Source organism: Lithobates pipiens, unplaced genomic scaffold, assembly GCF_037356315.1.
Source record: "Lithobates pipiens isolate NorthernLeopardFrog02 unplaced genomic scaffold, aLitPip1_a1.2 Scaffold_1, whole genome shotgun sequence".
Lineage (NCBI taxonomy): Eukaryota > Metazoa > Chordata > Amphibia > Anura > Ranidae > Lithobates > Lithobates pipiens.
In genome coordinates, this window is record NW_027507685.1 from 64,475,787 (window position 1) to 64,501,029 (window position 25,243).

Consider the following 25,243-nt stretch of genomic DNA (forward strand, 5'->3'; position numbering starts at 1 on the left):
GAGATCCTTAGAAGTCCTGCTATCAACCACTAACTACCTAATTAGAAATGGACCATACTTCCTGTGTACAATTTTATAGTACTATTTTTTTTTTATACACTACAGTTGTGCAGAAAATGAGAGGTACTATCTGCAACAAAGGTGCCATCAGCAGTGGCAGTAAATTGAGCTACAAAGGGTGAAAGGGGTCACAAGTGGGTTCCAGGTGCAAAATTTGCAATTTAGCCCTCATTTCCTAACAATGACACTCCCGCCAACCAGATCCCACTTTATTGTAATCAGATCAGTAAAAAAAAAAAAAAAAATCACACACTTTTTATAATATACTGCATTTTGCGTATATACTTTGAACTGCTCTATCAAGTCAGTTTGTACAGACAATTGTTCTTAAGAAGAAGGCAATGTGGAATAATCTAATATTTCCACTGTGAGAATTCTTCCCAGAGTTTTAAATTTGAGAAGTAAATTGTTACTAAGAAAAAAGTCGCTTGATTGAGATCAGCATCTGGTCTTCGGAAATGTTAAAAGGGGTTGGATGCAGTTGGACTGAGTCCAGGGTACATATACACAGGCAAACAGTGTTGAGCGCATAATGGCCGTCTTTCAGTTAGGCCGAAGCTTGAAGGCTTGTATTTGCAGTTACACAGAGGAAAAAAAAAAAGGCTTGTGGTTAATATTCACACATAAAATGAAACTTTACTGCCCAGTGCCAGAATTGAACTGAAAGGATCCACTATTTTGTAATCAAATGCCTTTGGAAAGCATATACAGGTCATATGTTGACTGAGACTCAAATGAGTCTGCCTGGACAGCTATTCAATATCCTCCAGGACAGATAAATGGCTATGTCGCTTCTGGCCGGAGTATAAATAGCTAATTAAATGGTCAGAGATGCAATATTTTTTTTTTTTTTTACATGAGTAGTTCAGTCTGGGTGACATGTGAGGTAGAGCCTGAAAAGGGAAATTGTCTGATCCATTATTTAATTAAAACTGGTTATTTCTGCCACAATTACTACAAACCCATCCCTCTCTCTTTATTTGTACTTGTTTCTTTTTAACCACTTGCCCACTGGGCTCTTACTGTAAACCCCCTTCCTAACCAGACCAATTTTCAGCTTTCAGTGCTCTCACATTTTGAATGACAATTACTCAATCATATGATTCAAGTGAGTAAACTGAAAAAAAACAAAAATGTTTTCAAAAACAAAAAAAAATTGTATATATTAAGACAAAAAAAATTGTCCAAAAAGTATAGTGTTGCTTCCTCCAAGGTGATATTAAGGTGTAGGAAACCCACAAAGTCCTGTGTGTAAAAACATTCCCAACAATCCTCCACCAGTGAATAGGGGGGCCGCTTACCAGAGTTTTAGATCCCAGTGTTAGTGAGATCAACAGAGCCACAGCACAGAAGTTCTGGATGAACCGTCGCAGGCACCACACTGCTCTTGTATCCAATACGAAGCCTCCAGTCAGGAAACGAGGGTATCGTGGATCATATGGAAAAATTCAAAAAGGCACTCGCATAGTGTAAAACCACTTAGTTTTAATAAAGTAAAATATAAAATATTGCACTCACATGTACATAGAAGAAAACGATCGTATGTAAAAAAAACGAGCCGGCCGGACTCGTATGCCGCCCGCACTTCCTAGTTGGGCGTAGAACGCGGAGACGTCAGAACGCCTACCTCCCTTTTTTTGCGCGCGTTTCGTCACGAACGGACGTGTTCACGGGATGCGGGACGGCGTTCTGATGCACCGCCTAAATACAAAATAGTAAAAAACAGCCTCGGTCTGAGCTCCATGCTGTCTCTCAATCCACCATATTAGATGAGGGAAAAAGGGCTAAATTGCCCATATTATCGCCTAATCCGCCATTTTACATAATGGAAAAAAAACATGAAGTTGCCCTACTGTTACATAAAGCACGACCTTTATCCATGACCATCGAAATTGCTCTGAGAATCGTCTATTAAGGACACAAAAATATTATAAAAGATCAATGAATACAAAAATTCAACTAAAAGGGAAAAAAAAGGAAAGGGGTAGGAAAACCATCCCCAAACTGTCTTAAAAAATATCATTAATTAAAATAATATTTAATAAAGTACTAAATGCAAAGATGATATTGGATATGAGTTGGCACAGGCAAATCAATCCAAGTGGAAAAAGGGCTTATGTGGCAAAAATGATGGTATAATATTTTACATATTCAAATACCAATACCCTAAAATATGCCAGCACCAAAGAAAATAAAATGATGGTGTCAAAAAATAAAAAATAAAAAGCAGTAAACATAAAAGCCCCCCATTTTTCTTAGCAGAGACTCATGGAACTCACACCAAGTTCACAATCCTAGAGGCAACAGAAAGCCTAAACAATATAAGCTGTTCATACCAATTATACATTGTCAAGCGTTATCAATAAACGCATTTACGTCTACTTCGATATTAAGGCCATAAGGGTTGTAACTTTTTAATTTGTGTATCCACATCATTTCGAGCTTCGAAATGCTCCTGACCAGATGGGTTCCCCTCCAATGGGGATTGAACTTGTCAATCCCCAAAAAAATCGTGTTGGTAGGGTCTCTGTTATGCGCCAAGAGGTAGTGCTTGGAGACCGAATGTTGAGCATACCCCCTACGAATGTTCCCAATATGCTCATTCAAACGCACATGTAAGGCGCGTTTGGTCCGCCCCACATACTGGAGGCCACAAAGGCACTCCAGCATGTAGACCACCGCCTCGGAACAACAAGTAATAAAAGGCTCTATGGTGTAAGATTTAGAAGTGACAGTGGATCTAAAGGTGGTACTTCTCCTTGACCGACAGCCGTTTATGCTACATACCGGGCACTTCCTACATTGATAATACCCAGTGAGGTTAGAGAAGAAATGTGGGCGGTTAATGGGTGGGTCTAAGGCATTAGGAGCCACCCTATCCCTCAGAGATGTCACGCCTCTATAGACTACTTGGGGTCTATCAGGCAAAATAGTTCCCAATATTGAGTCATTCCTAAGTATGTGCCAATGTTTCCTAATTATATGTTTAATACTTGTGTGTTGGCAAGAATAATTAGTAATGAAAGGTTGGCGGAAATTATTTTGGCGACCCCCTTCTCGTTCCTTTAATAGTTCAGATCTTTCAACATGGCTGATCTCATCTACCAAACAAGTCAAGGGTTCAGACGGGTACCCTTTATCGATAAACCTCTGGGTAAGAACACGGGCCTGTTGTATAAAAACATCCTGTTCTGTACAGTTGCGTCTCAACCTCAAAAGTTGGCTTCTAGGTACTGATTTAAGCCAAGCTGGGTGATGGCAGCTAGTGGTAGGTATAAAGGAGTTCCTATCGGTGGTTTTGAAGAAAGTTGATGTAATAAAGCGCTCTCCTTTGATCGTGATGGTAAGATCTAAGAAATTAATCTTAGTAGGACTAGCTTCATAAGTAAGGTGTATACCCCTGGTATTAGAGTTAAGCTCACTCATGAACAGGGAAAGGTCAGATTCACTACCATCCCATAGGAGGAGGATGTCGTCTATGTACCTAGCCCAGAAGGTCAGCTGTGGCCTGACCCGGGCATAGACAACATCCTCCTCCCATTTCGCCATAAAAAGGTTCGCCAAACTGGGGGCATATTTCGCCCCCATGGCAACCCCCTTGATTTGGCGAAAAAAGTCCCCTCCAAACCAGAAAAAATTATGCGTAGCCGCATAGTCTAAGAGTTTCATAATAAAATTAATTTGTTCCGGAGGGAGATCCGAGAACCTCTCTAGGGAATCTGAGACAGCCTCTAGACCCATATTTTGGGGTATGCTCGTATATAACGACGCAACATCTGCGGTTACCAGCAAGGTCCCTTGTTTCGGATGGTAACCCCCGAGTAGATTGATTACATGCCTGGTATCTTTGATAAATGATGGCATTCAACGCACTAAAGGCTGTAAAAAGAAATCTATATACCTGCCCACCCGGGAAGTGATGGAATCAATCCCACTAATGATGGGTCGTCCCGGGGGCAGGTAAGACTCTTATGGACCTTAGGTAGGTAGTAGATTATAGGGATTCTAGGAGTCTTTGGAACAAGGAAGGCTCTCTCCTTCCTATTCAAAATACCCTGATCGAATCCCTCTGTCACAATGGACTCCAGAGTTCTTTTATATTGTGCATTCGGATTAGATGGTAGGGAGATATACGTAGCCCTATCCCCCAAAATACGATTCATCTCACCTATATAGTCATCCTTATTCAAGATGACTATACCCCCCCCCTTTGTCCGCTGGGCTGATGACCACATTTTTATTATTGCAGAGGGATTCAATACCGGCATCGATCACCTCTTTATTTTTAACTTTTTTGATGCGCAAGCCTTCAAGATCTTTGAGGGCCAGATCGCGAAAGACTTTCAAGGCGGGACACAAATGTCCAGGTGGGTTGAAAAGTGATGCATTAGAGAGTCCCGAGTGACGGTAATCACCAGGGGCATTCCTAAGAATTTTTTTTTTACATACGATCGTTTTCTTCTATGTACATGTGAGTGCAATATTTTATATTTTACTTCATTAAAACTAAGTGGTTTTACACTATGCAAGTGCCTTTTTGAATTTTTCCATATGATCCACGATACCCTCGTTTCCTGACTGGAGGCTTCGTATTGGATACAAGAGCAGTGTGGTGCCTGCGACGGTTCATCCAGAACTTCTGTGCTGTGGCTCTGTTGATCTCACTAACACTGGGATCTAAAACTCTGGTAAGCGGCCCCCCTATTCACTGGTGGAGGATTGTTGGGAATGTTTTTACACACAGGACTTTGTGGGTTTCCTACACCTTAATATCACCTTGGAGGAAGCAACACTATACTTTTTGGACAATTTTTTTTGTCTTAATATATACAAATTTTTTTTGTTTTTGAAAACATTTTTGTTTTTTTTTTCAGTTTACTCACTTGAATTATTTGATTGGTGTGTGGGTTCATTTTTTCCTTTTATTGTATATGATTTACACATTAGGTGTATATCGTTTCTGCTAATTTTATTATTGGTTTTGTTTTATAATTCAAGTTTTCACTCATAATAATCTTTATTAGTATGATGATAAGGCATTATTCACTTATACAATTTCATCATTTGTAAAAAAAAAAATTTTTCACTAAAAATTGCTTTTTATGATTATTGAATTTTTTTGATTAGACTTTAGACATAGATTTTTTGTTTTTAGCGCAGCCCATCCTGTTCACTTATTTAGTTTGCTATCGGAGTATTACGATTAGGGTTGCCGCTTATAGGGTAGTTACTATCTAATTTTTTGTTTGAATAGCGCGGTTTACTCTTTATACCGAATTACTCAATCATGCAACACTGTGCCCACATGACATTTTTTTTCCTTATTTTCACACAAATAGAGCTTTCATTTGGTGGTATTTGATCACCACTAGGTTTTTAAATTCTTGTGCTATAAATGAAAAAAAACGAAAATTTTGTAAAAAAATGTATTTGTCATCAGTGTAAATTATTTCGTCTTTATGAAAGTTATAGAATCTACAAGCTATGGTGCCAATCATTGAAAATTGATCGCACCTGATGTACTGAAGGTCTTTCTCATTTCTTGAGACACTAACAAGCCAGGAAAGTACAAATACCCAACAAATAACCCCTTTTTGGAAAGTAGACATTCCAAGGTATTTAGTAAGAGGCACAGTTCGTTTTTTGAAGTTGTCATTTTTTTCCCACAATTCTTTGCAAAAAGAGGATTTTGTTTCCTTTCACAAAATTGTCATATTAACAGGTTTTTTCTCTTATATGGCATGTGAATACCACAAATGACACCCCGAAATACATTCTGCTACTCCTGAGTATGGCAATACCATAAGTATGAGACTTTTATACAGCCTGGCCACATACAGAGGCCCAACATTGAAGTAGCACATCCAGGTGTTTTAGGAGCATAAAATTACACATCTTATTTCTCAACCACCTATTACACTTTTGAAGGCCTTGGAGCACCAGGGACGATCAAAACGCACACAAAATGACCCCATTTTGGAAAGCAAACACTCCAACATATAATCTATGAGGCAGAATGAGTTTTTTTCCAGAACTTTTTGGAAAATGTGGGAAAAAAATATGAAACCGCTTTTATATTTTAAATTTTTTTTTACACAAAGTTGTCCATTTATAAGATATTTTCAACACATAGCAAAAATGACATCCCCAAAAAATTATTCTACTCCTGAGTACAGCGATACCACATGTGTGAGACTTTTGCACAGCCTGGCCACATACAGAGACCCAACATTCAAGGAGCAGCATCAGGTGTTCTAGGGACATAAATTATACATCTAATTTCCTGACAACCTATCCTGTACAACCTAACCTGTACATACCAAGAATTACACCACAAAATACATTCTGCTGAGCAAAGGGTAAACAAAAGATTACCTGTGGTTTTAGTAGTGCAGTTCACCACAGGAGGAGAGCCCTGATCCAGACAGCAGGTAGGGACGTGGTAAGCGACAGTGAATGGAATTGTCCAGGCAGGAATATTATAGGAATATTATATTATATATGATTACGTGTGAAACGATTGGGGTGGTTTACATGTTAGAGTGCGAATGTGGGCTACAATACATAGGACGCACTTCTAGACCTTTACATGTGCGCATAGCAGAACATGTTGATAATATTAAAAAAGGTTTGAAAACCCACAATGTGTCCCGACATTTTAAACAATTTCACCAGCAAAACCCTAAGGCTTTAAAGCAGGGGTGCCCAACCAGTGGCTTGGGGGCCACATGGGGCCCGTGGAGCCCTCTAATGTGGCCCGCGACCTCCTGCTCTGTGATGGAATAGAATACTGTTATTAATAGTACGTTTATTACAAAAATCAGTGTATATATGGGCATATCTGTTTTGCAGTGGTTAACTGTCTGCTTTCAAACTGATCCACAGGTGCAGAGCAGTGCACCTGAGGGTTACCTGCACTGAGCCATAGGCCCCTTTCACTCGATCAGTCTGACCACATTGGACCCTCCATTCACCTCTAAAAAGAGTAGCAGATGTAAATGGCCTTTGTCCATTTACAAATGCCTACCTCCAATCCGATCCGCAAAAGAAAAAAAAAAGAAAGTAGAGTGGGCTGGCATGTACCCGCTCCACTCATTGCGGCCGATTACCAAGTCGCTTAGGTGGCCCTCACTCTTCAAAAGGTTGGGCACCCCTGGTTTAAAGTTTTAGGGGATTGAGAGGGTGACAAAACATTGAAGGGGGGTAATTTTATCCGCCAGCTAAGTCGTAGGGAATGTTACTGCATACACAAGACTAATGTAGTAACCCCTGGCAGATTGAATGTCGATTTTGATATAAATTATTTTATTACTGATCGGTGATTTTATTATTATTTTAATTATTATTTGTGTATTATTTCTGGTATTACTTAACTTGTATTTTAATGGCCGCAAGTGATGTCACGTTGATATATGTGTATTACACATATTTTAATATTCTAAATAGATTTTGAATATTAAGTTCGAAACACATTTTTTATATGCATTCTCTTATGAGGCGGATTTTTTAAACAAACTTTTATAAAACTTGTATAAAATTTATGATATGCAATTTTGAGTATATGCAAAAATGTGTTTATTATCCACTTAAGGACCGCCTCACGCCGGTGTACGTCGGCAGAAGGGCATAGCTGGGCACAAGCACGTACCTGTATGTTGCTTTTTAAGTGCCCAGCCGTGGGTCAGGAGCGCGCCGGCGGCAGTGCGCTCCCGACCCAGTCCTGTGCTCCGTGACCGTGTCCGCAGGACCAGCAGACCCGATCGCCGCTGGTGTTCCGCGATCAGGTCACAGAGCTGAAGAACGAGGAGAGGTCTGTGTAAAGAAACCTCTCCCTGTGCTTCCCTGTGTGGCTGTCACCGATCGTCTCTTCCCTTTTATAGGGAAGGACGATCAGTGACGCCACATGCCAGGCCACGCTCCCTAAGGGGCTTGGTCCTTTGGCTGCAAATTGGTCCGGGGCGTAAGCGTAAACATGGATAGACTATCTTTAACTAGTTGCTGACTGCCGGCCGTCAAATGACGGCCAGGCGGCGCACCTATTGTAGCGGGAGGCCGTCATATGACGGCCTCCCGTTTAAACAGGGAATGCGCGCGATCGTGCGCGCGCATCCCTGTTTCTTCGGTGGCGGCGTGTCACGGAGACACCGCTCGCCACCGAAGGGGGTGAACAGCCATTCGCTATGGCTGTTTACCACGTGATCGGCCGTGATGAAGTCACGGCCGATCACAGATGGTCACACCCCGAACGTGCACGGCGCATGCGCGCGATCGCGAGCGCGCTGCGCGTGCACGTCGGTGGTGGCGTGTTCCCCGGGAACACTGCTCGTCACCGACGCTGGTAAACAGCCATTGGCCGGCTGTTTACCCACGTGATCGGCTGTGATCCTTTCACAGCCGATCACAAAAATGTAAACAAACTGCGGTAACGGGATGTTACCGGGTTCTCCTCCTCACACACCGATCGTGTGTGAGGAGGAGATTGCGGTAACATCTCGTTACCGCATACAGTGTACACCAATCATACTGATTGCCCCCCCCCCCAATAAAGAGGACCTGTCACCACCCCTCATAGTACCTGTCAATCACAGTCCATCAGAGTACCTGTCACAGTCCATCAGAGTATTTGAGTACCTGTCACAGCACATCAGAGTACCCGAGTACCTGTCACAGCCCATCAGAGTACCTGTCAGCCCATCAGAGTACCCGAGTACCTGTCATAGCCCATCTGAGTACCCGAGTACCTGTCACAGTTCATCTGAGTACCCGAGTACTTGTCACAGCCCATCAGAGTACCCGAGTACCTGTCACGGCACATCAGAGTACCCGAGTACCTGTCACGGCACATCAGAGTACCCGAGTACCTGTCACGGCACATCAGAGTACCCGAGTACCTGTCACAGCACATCAGGGTACCCGAGTACCTGTCACGGCACATCAGGGTACCCGAGTACCTGTCACGGCCCATCAGGGTACCCGAGTACCTGTCACGGCCCATCAGGGTACCCGAGTACCTGTCACGGCCCATCAGGGTACCCGAGTACCTGTCACAGTCCATTAGAGTACCGAGTACCTGTCACAGTCCATTAGAGTACCGAGTACCTGTCACAGTCCATCAGGGTACCCGAGTACCTGTCACAGTCCATTAGAGTACCCGAGTACCTGTCACAGTCCATTAGAGTACCGAGTACCCGTCACAGTCCATCAGGGTACCCGAGTACCTGTCACAGCCCATCTGAGTACCCGAGTACCTGTTCCAGTCCATCTGTGTACCAGAGTACCTGTCACAGTCCATCTGAGTACCCTAGTACCTGTCACAGTCCATATGAGTACCTGTCACCGCCCTTCAGAGTACCCAAATACCAGTCACCAAACCATCAGAGTACCCGAGTACCTGTCACCAGACCATCAGAGTACCCCGAGTACCTGTCACCAGGCCATCAGAGTACCCGAGTACCTGTCACCAGGCCATCAGAGTACCCGAGTACCTATCTCCAGCCCATGTCTCATAGAATATACGTTGGGATGTTTGCTTTCCAAAATGGGGTCATTTTGTGGGTAATTTCACTGTCCTGGTGGTCCAGGACCTTCAAAAGTGTGATGGGTAGGAATGAAATGAGATGTGTCATTTATGCTCCTAGAACGCCTGAACGTACTACTTCAATGTTCGGCCTCTCTATGTGGCCAGGCTGTGTAAAAGTCCTACACATGTGGTATCGCCATACTCGGGAGGAGTAGCAGAATGTATTTTAGGGTGTAATTTTTGCTATATACATGCTATGTGTTAGAAATATCTTATAAATTGACAATTTTGTGTAAAAAAAAAAATGAGTTTTTTCCACATATTCCAAAAACTTCTGGAAAAAAATGAACCGTTCAAAAGACTCATTATGCCTCACAGATTATACGTTGGGGTGTTTGCTTTCCAAAATGGGGTAATTTTATGGGAAATTCCATTGTCCTGGTACTCCAGGGCCTTCAAAAGCGTAATAGGTGGTTGAGAAATGAGATGCGTAATTTTTGCTCGTAGAACGTCTGAAGGTACTACATCAATGTTAGTGCTCTGTATGTGGCCAGGCTGTGTAAAAGTCCTACACATGTGGTATCGCCGTACTCGGGAAGAGTAGCAGAATGTATTTTGGGGTGTAATTTGTTGTATGCATATGCTGTGTGTGAGAAATAACCTGATAATATGACAATTTAGTAAAAAAAAATAAAAAAAAATAAAAAATCTTCATTTTGCAAAGAATTGTGGGAAAAAATGACAACTTAAAAAAACTCACCATGCTACTTACTTAATACCTTGGGATGTCTACTTTGTAAAAAGGGGTCATTTGGGGGGTATTTGTACTTTCCTGACTTGTTAGTGTCTCAAGAAATGAGATACACCTGATGTACTGAAGGCCTGATCAGAAGTGATCAATTTTCAGTGATTGGCACCATAGTTTGTAGACTCTATAACTTTCACAAAGACCAAATAATATATACTAATGTGGGTTATTTTTACCAAAGATATGTAGCAGTATAAATTTTGGCCAAAATTTATGAAGAAAAATTACTAATTAGCAAAAATTTATGACAGAAACGAAGAAAAAGGCATTTTTTTCACAAAATTTACGTTTTATTTTATTTATAGCACAAAAAATAAAAAACCCACTAGTGATTAAATACCACTAAAAGAAAGCTCTATTTGTGTGGAAAAAAGGACGCAAGTTTCATATGGATACAGTGTAGGATGACTGAGTAATTATCATTCAAACTGTGAGAGCGCTGAAAGCTGAAAATTGGTCTGGTCAGGAAGGGGGTGTAACTGCACTGTATTGAGGTGGTTAATGACATGCTCGTCACTGTGTATAATTGCATCGTGCTGAATGGCATGATAGGATGAGCTGTTACCATGGTAAGGTCTGTGAATATGTAATGACTGTCCTTAGTGTCATGCTTGTCAATTGTGCAGTATCGCGTCAGGACGAGCGGAATGACAGGATGAGTCGTTATCATGGTAAATCTTTGTAAACATGGAGAGGCCGTCCTTAGCGTCATGCTCGCCATCATGCGTATTAGCGTTAGGCTAAGCAGCGTAATTGGATGAGCCGTTACCATAGGAACCCCCACTCTCTATTTATACATCGGGTGTCGCATCATTTTCGTGTCCGCTGATGAAGTCCCACCCATAGGGACGTAACATACGGACGGAGATCACGTGATGTCACCCGCGGCCACTGTTCATTTTAACGCTCGTTTGAAGCTTCATTATTGTAAGTGTGTCTTTATGTATATTTATTATTAAAACATTTTCTATGGAGAGCATTATAGCTTGTTTTTGTTTCCACATGATTTGAGGAAATGTGATTGCTGCTATACAACTATCCAATGAGGGCACTTCACGAATCTGTCAGCTGTTTGACTTTGAATCGGAGAAGGCTGTACCATCTTTTGTGGACCAGTTTGATGCTATTTGTGAAGCGAAATACAGCAATTGAACAAGTTGATAAGCATTCGCTGGTATAAAGTGTATTTGACCCTTTGTAATTTAAAGGGTCCATACGATGAGGTGAGCAGCCATTTCTGCCATTGGTGATGGACCTCCCCGGCACTAAGTCACTTTATGCATGGTCTGATTGTGCATCACTGAAGATTCCTCACGTGGATTTCTTTAAATATAAGCTATTTTGGACATTTTTATTAATTTTTAATAATACGTTAGGTATTATTTTAGTTCTAGCGCTGCACTCTTAAATCTAAAATATTATATTATAGTCAGTACAGGAAAGTATACTGTCCATATACAGTCCAGGGTCAGTCCAGGTAGAGATATTGCCAGCAGTGCCAAAATATTGGTCCTGGTAGTAAGCAGGAACATGGTCCATAGTACAAGTAGCAGGCCAGGAAAGAATGGGGCAGGGGTAGAGACTTCTCCGACCCAAATCTCTTTGAAGCCTCTGATTCTCCAGACTCTAATCTGGGAATGAGAAAACTAAAAAAATTGTTTTATTCATCCAGAAAAACAATTCTGGATCACCTCACATATGTGAGACCCCGTGTTATGAATCCCACTACTCCAGTAGCAGAGTAAAAGACCAGTCCAAGAGGCAGGCAAAAACATGTTCAAGCAGGCCAGGGTCAGTTCCAGAGCAGGCAGAGGTAGGTACAGTTTAGCGTTAGGCAGAAGCGTGGTCATATAACAGGCCAGGGTCAGTTTCAGAGCAGGCAGAAGTAGGTACAGTTTAGCATTAGGCAGAAGCTCGGTTGTATAACAGGCCAGGGCCAGTTCCCAAGCAGGCAGAGGTATGTTTAGCATTAGGCAGAAGCGTGGTGTGATGGTAAATGAAAATTACTTTTACCATACTTCCCTAATGTAGAGACGTATGGTAACAGCGTAAACATTCACCAATACAAAGGCCTGGTTGGGAACAATAATACTTGGTGTCTCTTCTATTTCTTCCTCTAGAGCATACCCACCATTTGTTCTGATGTTTTCGGCCTGTTTCATGTTGGTGGGAGTCTCTCAGGAAAGTGGCGTTCGTGGAGTCTGCTCACTGAATCTGAGCGAATGCCTTCTGGTGGGCCTTCAGGGTACAAAAAGGTGGAGATAATTTCTTATTGGTACTGAAGATAAGATATGGGGGTCTCTGTAGATTTACGGTAAATAACATAAGTATTGTAAATGGCCAAACTGAAAAGATATATGGAGACTTTTTTTATACCAATAGTGGCTTTTTCTTGTGGGAAGGTAGGGTTCGATCATCTGATCATTGAAGTCGACTACCCCATGAATAAATTATGATCATGGACACATGCTGGTTTCTGGATTGGGCCATTTCTTCTGGGGATTTCCACATAGGTGTCGTTATGGATCATTGTGAGCATATGGACATTTCATCTGTCCCTCCATCTATCTCTTCATTCCGCAAAGATGCCATCTTCCCTTGTCATAGTCTTTCAGTAACGAGCCTTTGTGGGAAGTCCTTCCTATTGGCTCACACAGTACCACATGCTGGAGTGTTCTTCTGGTGAAGATTGCGGAAGAGGGGCAAGCTTGTAAAGTAATTATCCATATAAAGATGGTAACCCTTCCCAAGGTTTTGTATATAAGTTCCCAAACAACTGATGTGCACTAATAAGGCGGCACTGATGAGGATCCACTGATATGGTGGCATTGATGAGCACTCACTTATGGGCACTGATGTGCACTATTGGGCACTGTAGTGGCACTGATGAGCGCTGTCGTGCCACTGATGAGCACTGTAGTTGTGCAGATGAGCACTGTAGTGGTGCAGCCTCACCAGTGCCCATGAGTGCAGACTCACCAGTGCCCACCAATGCAGCCTCACCAGTGCCCATCAATGCAGCCAAATCAGTGCCCATCAATTCAGCCTCACCAGTATCCATTAATGCAGCCTCACCAGTGCCCAACAGTAAAGCCTCACCAGTGCTCATCAATGCAGACTCACCAGTGCCCATCAATGCAGTCTCATCAGTGCCCATCAATGCAGCCTCACCAGTGCCCATCAATGCAGCCTCACCAGTGTCCATCAATGCAGCCTCACCATTGCACATCAGTGCAGCCTTATCAGTGCCCATCAATGCAGTCTGATCAGTGGCCATCAATGCAGCCTCACCAGTGGCCATCAATGCAGCCTGATCAGTGCCCATCAATGCAGCCTGATCAGTGCCCATCAATGCAGCCTCACCAGTGCCCATCCAATGCAGCCTCACCAGTGCCCATCAATGCAGCTTGATCAGTGCCCATCAGCACAGCCTTACCAGTGCAGGGGGTTTGAGAGAGATAAGAGCTGACAGATTATGCCGGGAAATTTCCAGCTATCCTGGAAGGCCAGTCTGGCCCTGTACAACAGTACTATAACATATTTTTCATTCAATAAAAACAGATGTCTCATTTTCAGAGAGATGTGATATGTACACATTTTAACTATATGCCATTGATACATTGTAGGACCTAAGTTGATACTTAGGAGTTCCTACATCTGTAACATGAAGTCCCTGTAATAACTGGTTGAATGTCTACATAGTTGCAATGACAGCCAGGCAATGCCCATCTGAGATTCAGGTTGTTAGCAGACACTGAACTTTTTAAGCATCGGATTATTGTGTTTTGGTGTGCACTTGATAAGCACAGTTCCCAGAAACATTCTTCTTTTCTCAAATGAATTTTCACTTCAGTGCCAAAGTGACACAAGTGTGCGGATTTTGTTTCTTGGATTCATGTGCTGTAAATTCTGTCTCTCTGACAATTCAACCTTTAGGATTAGTAAAATGCAGTCTGTGGAGCCCATTTTACTATTTAATTGGATTTTGCAACTATTCATGTCAACCTTTTTTAAATCTGTAAAAAAGTGATTTATAGTGGACCTTTTAGTAAGTTTACAAATCTGCACGACTAAATCCTTCACATGTCATAACAGTGTCTTTTTTTGTATTTTTTAATATTTCTTGTCCAGTAGTTTGTATTATAAGATTTTTGTATATAAAAGATACAACAAAAATGTATACAATAGATATACAAACGTTTACATAGATAGTACATCTATTAAAGTGGTTGTAAACCTTTACATATACCCAGTGAGGTGGCTGGCCTCAAGTGATACACAAAGATGAAATAAATCCTCCTACAAGTTGTACCTGTTAATCTACAGTGATCTTTCAACTACATCATTCAAAGCGCAGAACTTAAACAAAATCCCTTAACTCTAAAAAGCAAGGGGCAGAGAGTTGAAGTTACATCAATGAGAAGAGCTCTAAGAGCTAAATGGAGGAAAGGGACCCCCCCCCAGCTCTGAGAGCTAAATGGAGGGAAGGGACCCCCCCCCCCCCCCCCCACACACACACACACACACACATACACACACACACGAACAGTGATGAGGCTGTCAATCACAGTCTGTGCACTCACCAGTCACTATTTTTCTTGTGGTGTCAGGAAAACTGGTCAGAAGTGACGCATATATAAAAAATTGGGAAGGGGAAGAGGAAAGGGGATAGACTAGTAGACCACTAGTGGATGGTCAAATGTAATTACCAATCACAGATCATTCACCTTGTATGGTGTTGTTGCTGTAACCATATATGCATAAAGAAAAAGGAAGCCTGGTTTGAGGGGCACCGGGCAAGGGGTTACTTTTATCAACAAAAATGTATCAAAACCAAATATCAAAAATGTCAAATTGTATTAAATTAATTAATAATGTCAAAAAGTTATCAAACACACTGATGTAATTCCATAAAAACAATTAAATCCAATATGGCAGCAGTAAAATCACCATACATAATGTAATACCAACAGACAAGACAACACACACAACAATACAAGACAACACTAAACACAGTCTGGACGCATTGTGTTGATCAGCAGCCCAGCATCAAGTCATCTCCTGAGAGTACTTATCCTTTTGTAGGGTCACCAAGGATCCCCTAAGCCACTAACTTTTAGTGATGACTGACCGCTGATCAACGCAAGTCATCACAAAAAATTTGTGATTTTTGATAAATTCAGTTTTGATCAATTTTTGTATCTAAAAGTAATCCTTGCCCGGTACTCCTCAAACCCAGCTTCCTTTTTTGTTTTTCAGAAGTGACTTCTGCTTCATGCTTATATCAGAAGAAAGAGGCTTCAGCACATGTCCAAAGTAAATGGGTGTGCTCAACCCATGTAAAATGTGACCGCTTCTTGCTTTGGCTGATTGTTAGGGAGCTGACAGCCTCTGCCGTCCTAAAAAACAGTAACGGATCCCCTCTTGACATATTCAGCTGACAGATGACAATAAGTCCCCTGGTCATAAACTCCCATAAGCACCAGGCCAGGGTTGTGAAGAAGAAGCCCTTGTCCTCATTGACACAGGGACAAGGTTCTTTGCCAGTGGGGGCCCTACTGGCAAGGTACTCTCCTCATGTTGATGGCATGAGGCTCACCCTCTCTCCCTCTTTTCTGGCCATGCAGGCTGTATGTTTGGATGAATAAGCCAAAAATTAATGAACTGAGCTCCCAATAAAGTACATAACCGGGTGGCACAGTGGTGTAGTGGGTAGCACTCTTGCCTAGCAGTAAAAAGGGTCACTGGTTTGAATTCCAACCACGACACTACCTGCCTGGAGTTAGCATATTCTCCCTCTGCCTGCATGGGTTTCCTCCGGGTACTCTGGTTTCCTCCCACGCTCCAAAGACATGCAGGTAGGTTAATTGTCTTCTGTCCAAAATTGGCTCTAGTATATGAATGGGGACCTTGGATTGTTGGCTTCCTTGAGGGTAGGGACTGATGTGAGTGTGCAATGTACAGGGATAGGGACAATTGTAGACACTCACTCAGGTTGGACTGGTGTCTTTATTCAACCTTACTGACTATGTAACTATATGTGACAAGTGAATAAAGTGCTAAAAAGTTCCAAGGGATATCAACAAAAACAAAAAGTGAAGTCCCATGAACACTCCGTAGTGTCCAAACACCTCTGTGATCGAAATCACCCATGACTTGTTGCGTCTCCTCTTCACCAACATTCATATGTCATTCTACTCATTAGAGCACCCTTGCAGGTAGTCAAAGACAGCAAGGTAAGATATTTCCACTTACAGAGAAAGCCCAGGGCAAGTTGTTGCCGATGCTCCTCCTAGATTTCTAGGTTCTCGTACTGGCCGAGGTAAAAAAGAAGCCTCTTATGGTGCAGTACAGTGCATATAAAAAGTCTACACACCCATTAAAATGTCAGGTTTCTGTGATGTAAAAAATGAGACAAAGATAAATCATCTCAGAACTTTTTCCACCTTTAATGTGACCTAAAAAACTGTACAACTCAATTGAAAATCTTTGGGAGTAAAACTAAAAAACTAAAATAATGTGGTTGCATAAGTGTGCACACCCTCTTATAACTGGGGATGTAGCTGTTTTCAGAATAAAGCAATAACATTCAAACTCATGTTAACTAGGAGGTAAATACACATGTGCAATCATTTAAAGTGCCTCTGATTAACCCCAAATAAAGTTTAGCTGTTCTAGTAGATCTTTCCTGAAATTTTCTTGGTCACATCCTACAGCAAAAGCCATGGTCCGCAGAGAGCTTCCAAAGCATCAGATGGTTCTCAGTCAGGAGAAGGGTACAAAATAATTTCCAAGGCATTAGATATACCATTGAACATGGTGAAGACAGTCCTCACCAAGTGGAGAAAAAATGCACAACAGTGACATTACCAAGAACTGGACATCCCTCTAAAATGGATGAAAAGATGAGAAGGAAACTTTTCAGGGAGGCTGCCAAGAGGCCTACAGCAACATTAAAGAAGCTGCAGGAATATGACCCAAAGCACACATCCAAATCAACAAAGGAATGGCTTCACCAGAAGAATATTCAAGTTTTGGAATGGCTCAGCCAGAGCCCAGACCTGAGTCTGATTGAAAATCTGTGGGGTAATCTGAAGAGGGCTGTAGATGCCCTCACAATTTGACAGATTTGGAGTGTTTTGCAAAGAAGAGAGGGGGCGAATATTGTCAAGTCAAGATGTGCCATGCTGATAGACTCATACCCAAAAAGACTGAGTGCTGGAAAAAAATCAAAAGGTGCTTCAACAAAGTATTAGTTCAAGGGTGTGCACACTTATGCAACCATATTATTTTCGTTTTTTATTTTTACTTCCCTCCACCTAAAAAATTCAGTTTGTTGTTCAATTGAGTTGTACAGTTTATAAGTCACATTAAACTTGGAACATTTTAAAATGATTTATCTTTGTCTTTTTTTTTAGATCGCATAAACCTGATGGGGGGCTAACATAGCCTCAATAGTAATTATGTAACTACTAATTGAGGCTGTGTTAGCCCCCTATATTGAACTGTGTTATGTCCAATTATATTCATTATTAAAACATTTTTCTTGCTTAATCTTTGATACAGCTTTGCCCCTATATGCCCCTATGTGGCCGCATAGAAACTCCTTTGTCACGGTTGTTGGATTGGCCTGGGCGTGTACATCCTATCGGGCTCCCCTTGGTAAGTTGGTTGGGATTTATAGGGTGGGAGGGCTTTTGAACCACGACACATGAACTGTGATTTATGACTTCATATTTTTGTTTACTTGACTATTCATTTCTGTATTTATTACCATTGGTGACACTGGTGACCATACAATCCCCTGAGGAAGCCAATGCTGGTGAAACATGTAGGGATGTGATATGCATCGGTGACTACTTCATAAAATATGGGTACTTTGGCCAGTATTAATATAAATAAAACTGATGGTGCACAAATAAAATGCCTCTCCTTGTGTAGCCCACTGCGCTTTATATAGAATATACAAGAATATACATAGTCTGCTCCTTCTTTTATGTACCCTATTTTTTGCTACCCTGTTTCCCCTAAAATAAGATCTAGCATGAGTGTCGGTGATGGCTGCAATATAAGCCCTACCCCGCAAATAAACCCCATCCTCTTTCCCCAAAAATAAGCCCTACCCTGAGAATAAGACATAGAAGGACTTTAACTAGGGCTTATTTGGGGGGTAGGGCTTATATTGCAGTCACGCTAGGTCTTATTTTAGGGGAAACAGGGTATGTATTTATGTAATACATTTTTTTTAAAGAAACAAATGTACTCTTTTATATGTGACACCACTATAATCCATAACCAAATCCTCCCTCTGACTTTCAATACTAGGGATGAGTGGCCAGATTTCTTAAGGTCACTCAAGTCATACCCTTCCAAAATATTTGTTTTACTTTGTTTTAACTTGTGGTAGTAGGCTTAATCTATATATATAAAAAAGGCTTATATTTGACATATGAGGCACATATGTTCATATTTTACACCAAGGCCCCATGGCTTTTAGTTATGGCTCTGATTAGAGTAATGGACCCATGGCTATAATGTAACAAAATAGTGAGGATTTGTAGAATTCCCAGGGCGTGTGCAGTGTATTTTTCATGATACTACATTTTTCAGAAACAATGTGCAAATGTCAGAATGGTTAACATAGCTTACATAGCTTTTGGCTGTGCTGCTACTGATTTTGCTATGGACAGAATTCCTAGACAACACAAAGTAGGTTCACACTGTTTATCCTTGTAGATACCTCACTTCTACCTGATCTCCTTGTGCATGCCTCATCTCCAAAGGGGAACTCCAAAATTAAGTCATTGCAATAACCCCAAAAATCTGAAGATCCTAATTAATTTTGGGCCACTGGGGTAATGATGTATCCAAAAGAGGAATTGTTTATTAACCGCTTCCGGACCAGCCGCCACAGTTTTACTGCGGCAGGTTGGCTCCCCTGCGTGAAACCTCATAACTATACGTGGGCTAGCGGGGTCCGGATAGCAGGGGATCACAGTGGGGATGCCGATGCTCATGGCTGGTGGACATGATGACCGCCGGCCACGAGCAGTCATGAGCTGGAGACACAGAACAGGGACTAGTGTGTGTGACACACACACTTCCTTGTTCTGACAGGAGTGACAGATCGCGTGTTCCTATTAGCTAGGAACCACAATCTGTCACTTCCTGTAGTTAGTCCCTCCCCCTTCAGTGAGAATCACCTCACTGCCAGTGACATTTTTACAGTAATCGATGCATTTTTAATCGTGAAGTAAAATAATGCTGCGCAAATATCTAAAAGTGAAAGAAAAAAAATACAACTAAATGTAGCAGCTGCTACACAAGAATGTGACAAAAATTCAAATACAGAAGGGTGCAAAAAATGTAGCGCTAGCAAAATAATAATAATGATGATCTTCAAACATGCTGGGTGCAATGTAAAGCATCAACAGTGGTGAATCCGAAAAGTGAATAGGATTGGACACTCTTACCAGAGCAGATGGACCCGGATGTCAGCGACACCAAATCATAAGAGCCTGGACATACAGGTCAGTGTGTCTCTCAGATGGATGTAGAAACCCGGATTCTCCAGAGATGTCTTCCAACGACCTCGTAGATCTCGACCAAACTGGAAAGGTAGCTTATCCAAAAAGAACACTACAACAGCTCCCATCCAAATACGATGTATATTAAAAAAGAGAGTGCATCAGATGCCCCAGTAGATGTCCCATTAGGACGAAACACGGTGGGCAAGGTTCATCGCTCCCCACTTTGCTTTTATTAACTGTGATCACTTTTATTTTTTGTATGCTGATTTTAAATAAACCTACTTTTTTTGACCTGCACTATTTGGAGCCCCCTCTCTTTTTTTTCATATACATCTGATTTGGATGAGAGCTGTTTTGGTGTTCTTTTTGGATAAGCTACCTTTCTAGTTTGGTCAAGATCTACGAGGTCGTTGGAAGACATCTCTGGAGATTCCAGGTTTCTACATCCGAGAGAACCACTGATCTCTATGTCCAGACTATGATTCGGTGTCACCGACATCCGGGCCCATCTGCTCTGGTAAGAGTGACCAATCCTATTCACTTTTCGGATTCACCACTGTTTTAGTTTAGTTTGCATATGTAGCGCTATACAAGTTATTCATTCATTCACTGTTGATGTTTTACATGTACCCAGCACGTTTGAAGATCACCACTTCGTTGTGGACTTCTACCCATTTCCTTTATTTGGATTTAAGCCATGAGATTCATATAAGCATTTCTCACATTACACATATTGGACTTAGAACATTTTATGCACTTATTATTTGTGCACATATTTTGCTAGTGCTACATTTTTTGCACCCTAATGTATTTTTAATCGCACTAATCGCTGCAGTAATGCCAATGGTTCCAAATATGTGTCAAAATTATCCAATGTGTCCGCCATAATGTTGCAGTCACGATAAAAATTGCAGATCGCCGCCATTACTAGTAAAAAAATAAAAATGCTTTAAAATCAATCCCCTATTTTTTAGACGCTATAACTTTTGCGCAAACTTTTTTTTGATATTTTTGGAGGATATTTAGGATAGCAAAAAGTTAAAAATAATGCTTTTTTTTCAAAATTGTTGCTCTTTTTTTTGTTTATAGCACAAAAAATAAAAATCGCAGAGGCAATAAAATACCACCAAAAGGAAGCTCTATTTGTGGGAAAAAAAGGACGTCAATTTTGTTTTTGGTACAACGTCACATGACCACGCAATTGCCGAACCACAAAAAGTGCTCTGGTCAAGAAGGGGGTAAATTCTTCTGGGGCTGAAGTGGTTAAGCCAAGAATGCTGGAAAGAAATAAGGATTATGTATGATGACCAGTGTGTTTCCAGCAAGTAAGGCAACTGTAGAGCCCTGGCACCCATTACTTATGTATCATCCAAAGCAACAACTGGAACCTGGACAGCAAATTTTCTTTTACTACTCTAGGATATACCTGGGGAAAATACAAATAATGTAATAAGGTCTAACACACATGTAATACATAATATAATATAGTTGCTAAATGTCCCAGATTTGCCCCCGGACAATTACGCTTTTTATCTGTTTGTCCCACAATGTCTGCGCCCTAAGCTGTGTCCCGGGCATTACAGACATCTCTCAGCTGACAAGTGTAATATGTTTGAGACCAGGCCATGAGAGACCAATCAGCATCTAGGTTGGGTCTGTAGGTGGGCAATGAATGTACAGGGAGCAGCAGTGGGCAGGTGTCAGAGAATGCTGGGCAGAGACTTTCCTGCTCTCCACATCCATCAGGTTGCTATGCACAGTGTGGATCTGGTGTCACTCTCAGTGTCACCCCTGCTGTGTATGCAGTGATTAGTGCCAGGTGGCAGGTACGCAGACATGTAGATGTCTCTGCCTCTCACTGTACATCTGATGGATGGTATAATGAAACTGAATTGTCCTGTCTAACACTCTATAAAATGTGAGAGCCTCCACAGTAGTGATTCATAGAGTTAGGACTGCAGATAATACTTTTTTGTGGCCTCTGCAGCTTACGCATGTATTTGCAAATGTGTGAAAACAAAACCCCTGTTTTTAATGTGAACTGTTAGAGTGGACAATTTGCAGAGTAGTTGGCAAGCTGAGCTGGGAATTTATCTTTGTTTGTGTTTGACATGCATCGCCCTTCCATGTGCTCCTTGCTGTTAAGGCCAGTTATAGGTGGGGCAGTTAACATTTGTTTGTACAGTTGGAAGCTATGTATATAGCAATGCACAAAAAGAGAGAAGGCTCGCCTGGAGGCAGGGTTGTTAGTGGTTCGGCAACACAACAGGAACAGAGATGAGCCCGATGTTCGAGTCAAACATAAGTTTGACACGGACATTGGGTTTTCATCCGTTCGGTGAATACCAAACATTATGGGGCGTTTGCGGGAAATCCGAGCACCGTGGAATGCCTCATAATGCACTGCGGCATCACATCTTATGATTGGCCAAAGCATGCATCTGACCTGCATGATTTGGCCAATCACAGCGCCATAATTGGACAAAGGCACATGGCTCAGGGGGCTAAGTCCATGCCGCACACTATATAAGGCTGCTTACTCGGCGGCCATATATAGTGCAATTATAAATGAAGAGAGATTAGGAAGTTTAGTTAGTGGGGTGCAGGCAGTGTATTTGAGATTATGCATACAATATATATATTGTATATACACACACTCTGCATTTAGACCCCTTTCGCACCACACCGCCCATAGCGCGGGCGGTAAAACGCCGCCAAAAATATTTTTGGTGGCGTTTTACCGCCGGATTTGTGGCACATTTTGGCCGCTAGCGGAGCGCTTTTACCCCCGCTAGCGGCCGAGAAAGGGTTAAAACCGCTGGCAATATGCCGCAATATAGTTTTCCCGGCAGTATTACAGCGCTGCCCCATTGATTTCAATGGGCAGCAGCGGTGGAGGAGCGGTAAACACACCGCTCCTTCACCGCTCCAAAGAAGCTGCTGGCAGGACTTTTCCTTAACGTCCTGCCAGCGCACCGCTGTAGTGTGAAAGCCCTCGGGTGTGTAGCTTTTTTAGAGTGGATTGCAGGCGCTATTTCTAACGCTATAGCGCCTGCAAAGCACCCTGGTGTGAAATGGGTCTTAGTATAGACAAGATATTCAGTCAGTGCAGCCAGTGTAGTATATATAACACAGTGTATGTTAAGGGGAAGTTGTTAAGGGGAGCCCTGCGCCAATATTTTTTTAAATGGTGTGGGGGTCCCTCCCAAAATCCATACCAGGCCCTTCGTTATACCATAGCCTAGTCCCCTGTAAGAATGTTCTAATTACCCATTGTCCATCTGCCTTATATTTGTGAATAATTGTAACACTTCATGGTGCACTATAAGAAGTTATTACTACAAAAAGCTATCATTTCCCTGTCTGAAGCTAGTCATTCTCTTTAAAGTGAAAACATTTGTGACATGGTCTTTTCCTTTGTAACCTCTACCCTATTTTTTTTTTTACTTCTTGGAGAAAAAGAAAAACGATTCCAGTTGACTTTGCATTAGTCTTGTTTTGTGGTAACATTACACAGTATTAGGCATTACGTAAAGTCTTACAAATACGAGTTAGAGAATTCAGCTTTGCAAGGATCACATTTCAGAAATGGCTCTACAAGGCTTTACTGAATCACAGTTACTACTAGCTAATATGCCAGAAATGAGCAAATACATCTGCAAAGTGCTGACTAAAAGATGATTCATTTGATGTTAGCAGAGGCAAAAAAAAAAAAAGGTACTGAAGAAATATTGAGGCTATTACTGCCCTCCTATTATAAATACTAGTAGTCTTTATTGGGTTGATTAACTAAAGCCAAATAGACTATGCACTGTGAAAGTGCAGTTGCTCCAGAGCTTAGTAAATGAGGTAAAACTTTACAAAGAATACCCAATCACATGGAGAAAAAAAAACAGCTTTTTTCTTGCACATGATTGAACTATGGAAGTCCAGAGCTTCACCATATTTACTAAGCTCTGGACTTGCATAGTGCACAGTCTATTTGCCTTTAGTCAATCCACCCCATTGACCCTCTGGTTGCAGAACAATATGGCCAATATGGGATCACCGAAGCCTGACTTTAATTCAAGTGAAGAACACTGGGAAAGATTTACTAAACTGGAGAATGCAAAATCTGGCGCAGTTCTGCAAAGAAACCAATCAGCTTACAGGTTTTTTTTTGTCAAAGCTTCACCAGATTCTGAGTACCCCAGCTTTAGTAAATTAACCCCAGTTACTGTCTATAGTAAAAAATACTTTGTCAGTCACTGAATCGAAATAAGCATGCAGCTAGTAAAGTCATAAAGAAGTCAGAGGTCCTGAACTTAATACATCTTCTTTCAGGTCAGTGTCTACAAAAATATTGGAGCCAACGGATCCTCGTTACAGCCAGACAAATGGCATTTTGAAAAGGAGATGTTTTTGTAAGTTAACTTTTTTAAAGAAAAAAAAAACCTACTAAATCTCTCTAAGCCAAGCTTCCACTCCCCCCTTAGCCACCACAGTTACTGGATTGCCCCCATACCAGAGCCATGTCCTGGGCATTTTCTCTCTTTTTTCTTCCCTTAGGTAAAGAAAAACTTCTTCAGCACTTGCCCACAGAGCCCTTGTATTGGATGTCGATGCTGCTTACAGAGGTAGGTTAGAAGATGGAGCTGCCATAGCTAAAATGCCAACCATGCCGTAACCTGAGAACTTCCCAGGAAAGGGCAGTCAGCAGAAGTCATTGAACCAAGATTGCTCCATACCAGCACAATAAACGGCACCATCAAGTCAAACACTTAAAAATCGCCTTTCTGCTGTAGTCCAGATGTTCAACTACCTATACATTCTACATTCCCTAGAAGTATTCTGTGTCCTCGGTTATCATCATCAATTGATTATTAAATATATTGTATTCTAATTTTTGGCAGAAACCTGAAACATGTGTTTGCTTGTACTACCTACAGATGAATCACTTGATGAAACATTTAGACAAAGTATAGGTTTAATTACAGAATGATATCAACCCTCTATATTTTTAAATGATTTACATTCAGGTATTACTTACAGTTTTCTGTTATGTACCATATGGGTGGAATTAACTTAAAATAAGGTGACCAGATTTTTAAAATGAAATCTGGGGACATATTTTTTTTACTAGTAATGACAGCAATCAGCGACTCGTAGCGGGACTGCGATATTGCGGTGGACTCTTGACACTTTGTGAGAACCAGTGACACTAATACAGTGATCAATGCTAAAAATATGTACTGTCACTGTACTAATGACACTGGCAGGGAAGGGGATAACATATAGGGCAATCAATAAGTTAAATGTGTGCCTAACAAGTGTTTTCTCACTGTG

At 41.6% G+C, this 25,243-nt stretch overlaps 1 long non-coding RNA gene across 1 annotated transcript in view; it reads left to right on the forward strand.

Annotated features, from left to right (window-relative positions):
* The window catches only part of LOC143988120 (uncharacterized), a 30,221-nt gene extending 5,401 nt beyond the window's left edge, over window positions 1-24,820 (forward strand). Inside the window, exons 2-4 of the long non-coding RNA XR_013276770.1 lie at window positions 17,955-18,050; window positions 24,242-24,321; window positions 24,467-24,820. This is a non-coding gene — a long non-coding RNA (uncharacterized LOC143988120). The remainder of the gene's footprint in view (window positions 1-17,954; window positions 18,051-24,241; window positions 24,322-24,466) is intronic.
* Window positions 24,821-25,243: the final 423 nt, after the last annotated feature.